Source organism: Mustelus asterias, chromosome 19 (genome assembly GCF_964213995.1).
Source record: "Mustelus asterias chromosome 19, sMusAst1.hap1.1, whole genome shotgun sequence".
Classification (NCBI taxonomy): domain Eukaryota; kingdom Metazoa; phylum Chordata; class Chondrichthyes; order Carcharhiniformes; family Triakidae; genus Mustelus; species Mustelus asterias.
In genome coordinates, this window is record NC_135819.1 from 68375568 (window position 1) to 68388717 (window position 13150).

The window sequence follows — 13150 nt, forward strand, 5'->3', positions numbered from 1 at the left end:
TCCGAGAGAGCATCCCATTCCAGGCCCACGCCCCACCCTATCCCCATAACCCCACACATTTACCATGGCCAATTCACCTCACCTATGCATCTTTGGATATTAAGGGGCAATTTAGTATGATTAATCCACCTAACCTGCATATCTTTGGACTGCGAGAGGAAACTGGAGCACCCGGAGGAAACCCACGCAGACACATGGAGAATGTGTAAACTCCACAGACAGTTACTCAAGGCCTGAACCTGGATCCCTGGCACTGTGAGGCAGTAGTGCTAACCACTCTGCTAATGTGCTGCCCTTAAGCACATACCAGTGTATGCGAAACATAGAGAATCATAGATTAATACAGTGCAAAAGAGGCGCTTAGAGTCATAGTTATAGAGGTTTACAGCATGGAAACAGGCACTTCGGCCCAACTTAAAACCCCTAAGCTAATCCCAATTGCCCGCATTTGGCCCATATCCCTCTATACCCATCGTACCCATGTAACTATCTAAATGCTTTTTAAAAGACAAAATTGTATCCACCTCTACTACTACCTCTGGCAGCTTGTTCCAGACAATCACCACCCTGTGTGAGAAAAAATTGCCCTTCTGGACAGTTTTGTATCTCTCCCCTCTCACCTTAAACTTATGCCCTCTAGTTTTAGACTCCACTACCTTTGGGAAAATATAGCCCTTCAGTCTATTGAGTCTGCACTGACACATTGGAAACACATGAACTCCCCCCTAATCCCATCTGCCAGCACTTGGCCCATAGCCCTGAATGTTATGATATGCCAAGTGCTCATCCAGATACTTTTTAAAGGATGTGAGGCATCCCGCCTCCACCACCCTCCCAGGCAGTGCATTCCAGACCGTCACCATGCTCTGGGTAAAAACGTTTTTCATCACATCCCCCCTAAACCTCCTGCCCCTCACCTTGAACCTATGTCCCTTCATGACTGACTCTTCAATTAAGGGGAATAGCTGCTCCTTATCTATTCTGTCCATGCCTCTCATAGTCTTGCACACCTCAATCAGGTCGCCCCTCAGTCTTCTCTGCTCCAACGAAAACAACCCAAGCCAACATAACCTCTCCCCATATCTTAAATGTTCCATCCCAGGTAGCATCCTGGTGAATCTCCTCTGCACCTCCTCCAGTGCAATCACATCCTTCCAATAATGTGGCGACCAGAACTGCACATAGTGCTCTAGCTGTGGCCTCACTAAAGTTCTATACAACTCCAACATGACTTCCCTGCTTTTGTAATCTATGCCTTGATTGATAAAGGCAAATGTCCCATATGCCTTTTTCACCACCCTAACTAATATGCCCTTCCTCTTTCAGAGATCTGTGGACAAACAAGCCAAGGTCTCTTTGTTCCACAGAATGTCCTAGTGTTCTACCATTCATTGAATACTTTCTTGTCAAATTACTCCTCCCTAAGTGAATCACCTCACACTTATCAGGGTTAATTTCCATCTGCCACTTATCTGCCCATTTGACCATTCCGTCTATATCTTCTTGTAGCCCAAGACACTCCACCTCACTGTTAACCACCCGTCCAATCTTTGTGTCATCCGCAAACTTACTAATCCTGACTAAAGTCTGTCCCCTAACCAAGTACCATGCTTAGGGCATGATTTTCCAGTGGGATCTTTTGGTCCCACCAAAGTCAATGGAGATTTGAATGGCTTTTCACAACTGCCACGGGGGAACCCACCATGATGGGACCAAAAAAGTCACGGCCCTGGAATCCACAGATAGAAGAACCTTCTCAGAACAATTGCTTCAGTTAGAAAGATTGCAGATGGCAATTAAAATAACAAATCAAAGAATTTTTAAATTCTTACCCTTATTCCTCGCTCCCCCGAGTAACCTGGAGGACCCATTTCACCCTAATTAGAAGAGAAGTCAGTTAGTTAATGGTGATGTGGCAACAGGATCTAATCATTAGCAATATATTAATACAATAACTTTGCAGTGAAACAAAAGTTATAGAAGCTGACAGTACCTTGCCTGGTTCACCTTTCTGCCCCTTTATACCCTATTAGAAACAACACATGAAGGTTAAATCAGACCTTTGACAGTTGGAACAAGCCGCAGAATTATACTAATCACATCAGGGCTCAAAAGTTAACTCTGTTTCTCTCTCCACAAATTCCATCAGGCTTGCTGAGTTTTTCCAGCACTCTGTTTTTATACCTTAAATAATTCAATTTGTTTCAAGAGCATTGCCATGATTTTCCCACATTTTAATCCCCTTTCATTATCCATCATACTTGATCAAGAAGGCAACCAGGAGGCCTAATCTCACGAGGCCTAATCTCACGAGGCCTAATCTCACGAGGTCCAATCTCACGAGGTCCAATCTCACGAGGCCCAATCTCACGAGGCCTAATCTCACGAGGCCTAATCTCACGAGGCCTAATCCCAGGAAGCCCAATCTCAGGAGGCCTAATCTCACGAGGCCTAATCCCAGGAGGCCTAATCTCATGAGGCCTAATCTCACAAGGTCTAATCCCAGGAGGCCTAATCTCACGAGGCCTAATCTCACGAGGCCTAATCTCACGAGGCCTAATCACACGAGGCCTAATCACACGAGGCCTAATCCCAGGGCTGTATTCCCTTTCTTAAATTTGAGTGATTCCTAGCTGATTGAATAAAACAAGCATGATAAGAAAACGCAGGAGGAGATAATATTTTCTTGCAGGAGAGCTCAACACTTGAGATATCCTACCTGACTTTTGGGGTAGGATTTTTGCCCTGATATGGGGACAGAAACAGAGGTGGTGTGATTTTGCACTGTTGGCTGATGTGCTAGTTTGCCAGTACAATCCTTTCCCCAGGCCATTCTCCCAATGGCCGGATCAGGGCCAGAACAGCGACCTGGTCAAAGGCAGTGGGTAGCCTGTTATAATCTAAAGGGCAGTCCAAAGATGTGTGGGTTAGGTTGATTGGCCAGGTTAAAAATTGCCCCTTAGAGTCCTGTGATGCGTAGGTTAGTGGGATTAGCGGGTAAATATGTGGGGGTAGGGCCTGGGTGGGATTGTGGTCGGTGCAGATTCGATGGGCCGAATGGCCTCCTTCTGCACTGTAGGGTTTCTATGATTTATTTCTATGATTTCAGTCAGAGACGGTGATCAGAGGAATTTCCCAGGGGGCTGGCAGCTACTTGGGTGCAGCCTCCCAGTAGCAGAACAGAGGTCAACATTCCAGGATGCCTTTCAGGCCACCACCCAACACTATCCCTCCCCACCACCTATCTGGGTTCCCTCTCCGTAATTATGGCCTGCAAATTGTGGCCCATTTTGATTTCAATTTTTAAAAAGATTTTTTGCAGATGGAGATGCTCTCTCCCTCTCTTTTTCTCTGTCTCAAGTACCTGCCACTGCAGGCTGCAACTTCTGGACGGCCTCCTACTGGCCCCCCAAGCTTCAAGAGCCAAGTCCACCCTCTGGCCATATTTGGTCAATCAAACAAAATCCATTTTGGATGACTGCTCTCGACAAGCTGCCCAGTGTTGGGTCCCAACCCAAAATGTAAATTCCTGCCCTGGTTTCAACAGGCTGAAAGGGTGATTCATGTTCAGCCTTTGCTGCTGTTCCATCATATGAACCAACCACCAGGTGGTATGCCGAGCAGCACTGGAAGATTTTCCCCTGCACTTTCCCAGTCTGGGCATTTGTGCATCTTCCTCCTCCTTCCCTCCCCTCGCTTTTCCTCATCCTCCCCTCTCCTTCACCCTCCCCATTCTCCCTCTGCCATCACCCCCTCTCATCACCTCCTTCCACCCCCACCCTCTGCCTCTTCACCCTCGTCCTGTTCCCTATCACTCTCTTTCCACTCCTCTTTCCTCGCCTACCCCTCCATGCTGAAGGTGTGCGTGAGATCAGAATGGATCCCCATTCACATCATCACAAAATGTTACACAAGTTGGAGATTTACAGAACGTATTTGCTCTCAGGATGTTTCTAACCGCAGTTTTAAAGCATCAAACACAAAAATAGTGAGATCTGGAGAGCAATGAACAGAGAGATATCGGCTGGAATTCTCTGGTCTCGCATGGCCCCGCTACCACTGCCAGCGAGGACAGAGAACTTGGCACCCAGCTAAATCCCTATTCACAGCAGCGGGACTGGAGAATCCCAGCCACAGATGAGGTCAGAGAATCCGTCCCATCATCTGCCATAACTCAGAAGCTAACGTGAGAATGTTTTTCCTTTCAATTGAAGCTGTTGTTCTGATGATTTGATGGATTATGTTAAAGGAAGTGTGCAATTCACAAGAACTATGAAAACATTTGTTGTATGAGGTGACTAACAAAAGATGAAAGCCAACAAAAAGAACTTGCATGTATTTCAGAACTTCAGAACATATCCCCATGCATTTTACAGCCAATGAAGTACTTTATCCAGTGTAGTTACTGTTGTAGTGACAGCTAATTTGCAAACAGCAAGCTCCCACAAACAGCAGTGCCATAGTGACCAGATAATCTGTTTTGATGATATCAGTTGGGGAATAAATATTCACCAGGACACTGGGGTGAACAACCCTGTTCTTCTTTGGAGCAGTGCCGTGGGATCTTTTACATCCACTTGAGAGGAGAGACAGGGCCTTGGTTGAATATCTCATCTGAAAGATGATTTATACATTTGGAGAACTGTGCCTTATTGTTATGACCCATGCTGATGCTAAATGCAAGCGTATCCCAAGACCCAGAAGGGTAACTTGGAACACCAGTTTGTAGAGAGGTTTTTTTTGTATGTGAGAAACAATCCAATCAGTGTGTGAACACTCAATAAAGAATATTTATTAATTTAAAACAAAACAAACACAGACGACAAGAAGGACTATAACAGTCTACAACACTTAAGGATACTGATAGCTATAGTTGCATAATTTTACATGAAACTATCCCTTGGCTCCCAAACTACCTATGTTTTACCTGAACTCTGGGACACTCCTTTTCCAAAACAATATTCCATACAAAGTGACCCTCTGAGCTAAATCCAGCAAATAATTACCACAATCAGGTCTCATGTCTGGGAAAAAGTCCTCCAGTTCAGCGAAGGTGGAAGGTGCCGGCTTCTCTTGGGAGACTATAGCTGCAACTTGCTACAGCTCTGATGTTAGTTGTCTCTCTCCCTTTTCTTCTTATTCCCCTTAGTTAGGGTTCTACAGTTATACTACTTTGTTCCCTGTAGAGTTGGCTTTTGGTAGGTACGTGTCAATTTCTTTATCTCTCCACCTTGCAGTTACTACTTCTATAGCCCCATTGTTTTCTCACGACACACGTTTTCCACTGATAGGTTAATTCGCATCTCACCCTTTCTCCAGCTGTCTGCCTCTAATCAACTCCCTGCTTTTACTCTGGCTGGAAGTCAACACCTCGATATATTGCTCAGTACCTGAAGGCACAAAAGCTTTCAGGTTGTCCTTTCAGGAAAGAGCTTGACGGCATTTTTGGAAAAGATTAAATTATATACAGAGAACTATTGGAAACTAGTCCTCATGCAGTAAGGGGAGTGTATCATGGTGAGAAGGTTGTGGTGGGAAGAGCATCTGTGCCTCAGAGATGAAGATCACCATCTTAAGCAAGTAATGGAAAAAGTGTCAACAAGAAAAGAAAGAACGAGTGGCTGGTGGGAAGATCTGAACAGTAGTAAAGACAGTTAAAGAGCTACTGAACATGGCCACAATGGCGAGGCATTGTGGTGCCAATTGCTAATTTGTTTAAAACAGTGGGCTAGCTAATAGCAGGGAATCATTATCATCTTGAAAACACTAGTTGAAAGTGTGCTGAAAAATGTTTCAAATAACATTGAGCTTCAAGTTTTTAGGTGTCCAGATCACCAACAACCTGTCCTGGTCCCTCCATGCCGACACTATAGTTAAGAAAACCGACCAATGACTCTACTCTCTCAGAAGACTAAGGAAATATGTCATGTCCGCGACAATGCTCACAAGCTTCTACAAATACACCATAGAAAGCATTCTTTCTGGTTGTATCACAGCTTGGTACGGCTCCTGCTCTGTCCAAGACCACAAGAAACTACAAAGGGTCGTAAGCAAAGCTTAGTCCATCACTCAAACCAGCCTCCCACCCATTGACTCTGTCTACACTTCCTGCTGCCTCAATAAAGCAGCCAGGATAATTAAGGACCCCACGCACCCCAGACATACTCTCTTCCACCTTCTTCCATCGGGAAAAAGATACAAAAGTCTGAGGTCACGTATCAATCGACTCAAGAGCAGCTTCTTCCCTACTGCCACCAGACTTTTGAATGGGCCTACCTCGCATTAAGTTGATCTTTTTCTACACCCTAGCTATGATTGTAACGCTACATTCTGTACCCTCTTCTTTCATCTCTATGTACGGTATGCTTTGTCTGCGTAGCATACAAGAAACAATACCTTTCACTGTATACAAATACATGTGACAATAATAAATCAAATCAATCAACCAGCCCTTCAAACAGGAATAGAAAGCAGAATGTATTTGCACCATGCTGCACATGTTAGCTAGAGTTCCCAGTGCTTTAAAAATCAAATAATAAAATTGATGAGCAAAAGGGTAATGAGTAGGTTGAATCGTGGGTTCAAAGGGATAACATTTCTGGGCTTTCCTGATCCCCTAGCCTATTTCCAGCATTTACATTGTCCATTCCAGGTTTCTGTCAATCTTCCTCTGGAGTTAGAGAGGGAGATTAGAAGAATGCTTGTGGAAATTCCAAGTGAGTGATGTTGACAAATTGGATCTGGACAGAACCATCTCTCAGTAGCTTACAAACCACAGGCAGTGAGGAGGTAAGGTCGAGGGTTTAAAGAGGGAGGTGCAGGTGGAGGAGGCCTTGTGGCCAAAAGAGCAATCAATGATGGTGGATAGAGCGATAAACATAAAGGATGCCCAAAGTAACTGCAGTTCCTTGCCAATGATTTTTTTGGAAGGGCTGTGTTGGTGAGATTTCCTGTTTAAAAATCAGACATGGCCTTGAACTTTTACTTACATCTTTACCTCTTAGTCCTAATGGCCCTGGGCTTCCTGGAGCTCCAGGTCTCCCTTGCTCTCCATCCTTGCCAATTTCACCCTATTTAAACAAGAAGACTTTAGCTCTGTTATTGGTTGGCCACTGCAAAGCAATTGTTGTCAGCAGAATAGAAAACAGAGTTTCATCGAGTAGGAAAGGAACAATTTGAACTTACCTTCTCTCCCGGTCGGCCCGATAAACCAACATTGCCCTGTTGAAATAACATAAACTTACAATGTCATTGAGAGAAAAGAGACAAACTTTCTAATAAACTGAAATGTCCTCAATGCCCATAAAGTCTAGCAAAGCAAAGCTTTGCCAATTTTTTGCATATGATAAAATTATAACAGAGATAATTAAAGTACTATATTGTCATTTCCATGTTATTTTTCCATTGTAAAATGTAAAATACAATGGGTGGGATTTTACGGCCTTGCTCGTCGCAAAACTGTAAAATCCCGTCTGAGGTCAACAGACCTTCCCATTGTCTATCCCTTGCCTGCTCCAATTCCCGTGGCTGAAATTTCAGCCTATATCCATCTCTTTCACTGTAGAACAATGTGAACTTGTATTCACATAACACTTTTAACACAGTAGAACATCCTAAGATGTTTCACAATAGCATTACCAAAAACAACTGATACTAAGTTAAAAGAGGAGGTGACCAGAACCTCGGTCAAAGAGCCAGGTTTTAAGGGCTGCCTTCAAGGAGGAGGGAGAGGTAGAGAGGTGGTCTAGGGAGGGAATCCCAGAGATTAGGGTCTTAGCTGCTGAAGACACAGCCGCTAGTGGTGGACTAATTAAAATAGGGGATCTGCAAGGGGCCAAAAATGGAGGATTGAATGGATCTTGGAGGGTTAAGGGCTAGAGCTAATTACAGAGATAGGGAAGGCTTGAGGCCATGAAGGGTTTTGAAAACAAAAATAAGAATTTTAAAATCAAGTTCTGGGGAGCCAATGTTGGTCATGATGGAGTGGAGGAGGACCTACACCAAGAGGGTTCAAGAAGGTGGCTTACCACCCCCTCCTCAAGGGTAATTAGGGATGAGCAACAAGTGCTGCCTTGACAGTGACATCCACATCCCATGAAAAAATAATTTTAAGAAACAAATATTCATATAGTGATTTTAACATAATAACATTTCCCAAAGTGCCTCACAGGGACATTATAACACAAAGTATAATACTAAGTCACATTAGGAGATATTAGGTCAGATGAACAAAAGCTTGATCCCTCCAGTGAGGTACTGCCCTGGATACCGTACTGAAACAGTTCTTATCAAAATCACAAATCACATCCTATGTGACTGTGACAAAGGTAAACACTTCCTGCTTGTCCTTCTTGACCTGTTTGCAGTCTTTGACACAGTTGATCACTCCATCCTCCTCCAACGCCCCTCCAGTTGGGTGAGACTGCTCTCACCTGGCTCTGTTCTTATATCTAACTGTAGCCAGTGAATCACATGCAATGGCTTCTCTTCCCACACCGTTACCTCTGGTGTCCCCCTTGGCCCCTCCTATTTCTCATCTACATGTTGCTACTCAGTAACATTATCCAAAGACATGGCACTAATTTTCACATGTCCCAACTCCAATTCACCAACAACTCTCTCTTTGACTAAGCTTTTCATCATCTGACCTAATGTCTCCATATGTGGCTAAGTGTCATACTTGGTTTTATAATGCTCCTGTGAAGCACCTTGGAGCATTTCATTACATTAAAAGCACTATATCAATAAAAGTTATTGTTGTTGGTCAAAAAGGGAGATCTTAAGAAATGTCTTCAAGGAGGAAAGTGAGGTAGAGAGATGGAGGGAATTCCAGAGCTTGGGGCGTAGGCAACTGAAGGCACGGCCACCAAAGCTGGAGACTTATGACTGAGAATGTGTGACAGGCCAGAATTGGAGGAGCACAGATATCTCAGAGCGTTGAGGAGGTTACAGAGAGACAGAGGGGTGAGACCAAGGAGAGATTTGAAAACAAGGATGAGAATTTTAGTATCAAGACTTTCTAGAAGCCAGTGTAGGTCAGTGAGCAGTGGGGTGATAGATGAACAGGACTTGACACAAAGAGCAAAGTTTTGGATGATGTCATGTTTATGGAGGTAGAATGTGGGAGACAAGCCAGGAATGCACTGAAATCGCCGGGACTTGAGGTAACGAAGGCATGGGTAGGGTTTCAGCAGCAGATGAGTTGAGACAGGGGTGAAGTTAAGCAATGTTACGGAGTAGAAATAGGCATCAATAATGATAACCAAAAGGAGGTCTTGTGATGAGTGGGTAGAGTCCCTCTCTCTACCTCAAACTCTTCAGGTTTAAGATCTACTCCAGGACTAGACAGCTAAGGAAGGTGCATTGACAACGCAATCAAAAAGTTAAGTATCAACATGTAGATCCTTCCAATACACACAGGTAATATGAGCAGGAGAGATTCCTGGTCAGCCATGTGATGGAAAGAAAATTGGAGGCTCCACCATCATTATTCATAGCTGTCGGCCACAACATGCATGAAAGTGTATGTTGCCACTTCTTGGAAATTCTTATGGGAACATCCAGGTCATTTCCACCATTCCTCCATTCCCATTTCAACTTCATTTGTGATCTTTTATCTTGGCATAACCCAGTGATCAACCTGGAATCGTCCTGTTTAAAATGCTTAGCAACAAACAAGAAATACCATTTACCCACTGAAAGATCAAGCAACAGATGATCAATGAGAACAAACTATTTCTCCTGTGTCTCTGCCAGTATCAAACACTCCCAGGTCAGATACAGCATAGAGGAAAACTCCCAAACTCAGAAAAATACCTTTTACCTCAGCATGTGACAGTCCCATTTTCCTCACCAACCCTCCTATGGCTGCCAGTCAGTACTAAATTAATATGGGTTAGCACTAAATGGGATTTAATATTAATTTAGAATGTTAGTATCAATTAGGCTTCAGTTGTAAGCAGGGATGGAGGTCTTGCGGTGCAGTGGGTAGCATCCCTAACTCTGAGCCAGAAGCTCTGGATTCAAGTTGCACTCCAGGATTTGACAGCCATGGAAGATATGTTCTTAACGTGGCCAAACAGGTTGATTATCAGCCTGTATATCCTTCCAATAGGCCCAATGGTAGGCAGCAAGAGTGGGAGAGTTTCCTGGTCAGCCATACTGAAGAAGCCATTGCAATACTCTGTCAAGCATAGTCATGGACCAATCCAATGGAAGTCCATGGTCGCCATGCCCTAGGGCATGGTGCCTGCTCAAGGAGTAAAGAGGAGCCATTTTGTTTGATGAGCCCACATTGATTGGAATCAAGGTTTTGACTGTTCAGCGTTGTTTCCCATTAGTCTTTAAAGTGAGAAAAGAGGAGACTTATCTTTATTCGCCTGAACTGTATCCAAATTCAGAAATTATACCAGACAGCAGATAGCACATAGACCACAACCTACACTTTTTGAACAGATACATCATGCAGAGATATAACAAGGATATATACATTTTGCAGATCATTGAATGTTATGGGCTAAATGCAAAGTATGTGAAGCTCATTATCAACTGATAGGTTCGAAAGGTTAATCAACAATGTACACACCATTACTGTTGGAACAAAGCTGTCTCCCTGTCAAGACTTTTCTATTACTCACCCTTTCGCCTGGTTCTCCTTTGAGGCCGGGCTGGCCTGGAATTCCAAATCCTGGACTTCCCTTTGGAATGTAAATCAAGGAAAGTTTTTTAAAAAATGTATCTTTTACAGATGTGTGAGAATAAAAGGATTTTGGAAAGTGTTGAGAAGAGCAATATTCCAAATAAAAAGCGTGGGAGGCACTTGAGAGGGTTTGATTCTCACTGCCAGATGGGAACTTTACACACTGGTTGTGCAACTCAGGGATTCACTGGCAACCTCACCATGATTTCATCAAATGTGTGCCCGGAGATTGAGCTTCCCACCAGCAATGTGCGCACTTGAAAATCACCCCCTTACTCTCGCGATGACTATCAGTTGGTAACGTTGTTATCCCCTGACTGGACACTGCTGCGAGGGTTGATGATCAACTGATTCAAGCAACTTGTTCTCTGCTGGTTGGAAGGAATGTAAGGCTTTAGATGTATTGATGGTCAAAGTGCCATTTAGAGTACTGCTGCCTTACCCCCATCTGTTTTGACAGAGTGCGTACAGAGAATGTTTCCTCTTGTGAGGAAAAGCGTAACTAGGGGCCATCAATGCAAGATGGACATCAAGAAATTGAATCGGGAAAACAGGACAAATGTCTTTACTCAAAGCGTGGTAATGTGGAACTCGCAGGTATGTTGAAGTGAATAATATGGATGAATTTAAGGGGAAGATACATAAGTATTTGAGACAGAAGGGAATGGATGATTACAATGGTAGAAGAGAAGAGAGCAGCCTGAACATGGCATGTACTAGTTGGGCTGAGTACCTGATTCTGTTCCAAAAACAGGACAGAAGCAGCCCAGATGTGTTTGTACTGGGCCCAGGTTGCACTATTCCATGAGTAGCCTCCGGAGGTCCAAAGACTGCTGGGTAGGCCACTCACTGCCTTGTACAGAATGGCACACATTCTGCCCTTCTGTACAAGGCAGTGAGAGGCCTACCTAGCAGTTAGAATCCCTATTTAGAATCCCTACAGTGCAGGAGGCGGCCATTCAGCCCAGCGAGTCTGCACCAACAACAATCCCACCCAGGCCCTATCCCCAAAACCCCACATATTTATACTGCTAATCCCTCTAACATAGACATCCTGGGACACTAAGTGGCAATTTAGCATGGCCAATCAACCTAACCTGCAAATCTTTAGACTGTGGGAGGAAATCAGAGCACCTGGAGGAAACCCACATAGACACAGAGAGAATATGTAACTGCCACACAAACAATGACCCAAGCTGGGAATCAAACCCAGGTCCCTGGAGCTGTGGCAGCAGTGCTAATCACTGTGCCACCGTGCCGCCTTTGTTAATTAATGATGCAATCAAAGTCCCATCTGCATCTCTGAATAAGTCAATGAGGCACCCACTTTATTCCTGTGGCAGGCAGGATTAGAACATAAAGGAGGGGCAGTAAGAGCAGAGCTCTGATTAAAGAGTTGCTACAGTTTTGTTCTCCCAGACTAAAATCAGGGCAAAAGTGCCCCTCTGATTTCCTTGCAACTCCCTGTAAATAGAACCTACATATCACCCACAACTTGGCACAGAACTGTTATAACATCTTTAATTGATCTTTTTGGCTAAGATCGAGCATCAGATCCAGCCCATGGTGGGGTGCAATGCCTTATCTTGTCAGCTTCGATTGTGTTTGTCTCTCTTGTGGGGACCATGAATTGGATTCAATTTGAAATTGAATTTATTTTTGGAGCAAGCAAGGAATGGATTTGGGTTTGCTCGGTCCATTCTGAGCATTGCATTTGTAACTTTAAGAATGGAATGAAAAAAAAATCTTTAGTTGATCACTTGCTGGCCTAGTGAACTTGTGTTACCACACTTTGTAGTGAGCTGCTTGGATTTTACTTACATTTATGTTTAGCCATCACGTATAATGCCCATTCAGTAATTGGATAAATTATGTCAATATACCTTTTCACCTTCAATTCCTTGAATCCCTTGGTCACCTTTGGGTCCAATGGGTCCATGTGGTCCAGTATCCCCCTAACCAGAGACCAGAAACAAATCTTCATCATCAGTTGATAGGAGGGGGTGGGAACAGATTGAACAGATTAGCTTTCAAAATGGAATTGGATAAATACTTAAGGAGTAAAATAATCATAGAGATATGGGGAAAGATCTGGGAAGTCTCTTCAGAAGAGCTGTGATACATTTAATGGACCAAATCACCTCTTTGTGTGTTGTACTATGCTATGATCACCAGCTGCTGGACTACTAATTATATTAAAGGGATTGATAAAACATCCCATTGCCCGCAGTGCCCAGCAGGCTTGGAAGGCCTCGATGGTGCTGGTAGACTCCCCATTGCCCTCTCCAGGGACATCTGGCCGCAAATGTAGCCGCAGTAGAGGGGTAGATGGTTGGGCTGGATGACCACACACCACTTTTGTCCAAGCTGTCAACATCCAGAGGAAATATTAATAACCAGCAAAAAGGCTCAAAGTTCAGCTCCCACTGAATATTACCAAAATGAAAACCA

General features: G+C 44.0%; 1 long non-coding RNA gene across 1 annotated transcript; it reads right to left on the reverse strand.

Moving 5' to 3' along the window:
• Positions 1-7184: 7184 nt before the first annotated feature.
• Positions 7185-12635, reverse strand: LOC144507588 (uncharacterized). The gene is made up of 3 exons (XR_013500119.1): positions 12583-12635; positions 10638-10697; positions 7185-7221 (listed from the first exon to the last, which is right to left on the reverse strand). It is a non-coding gene; the product is annotated as an uncharacterized LOC144507588 (long non-coding RNA).
• Positions 12636-13150: the final 515 nt, after the last annotated feature.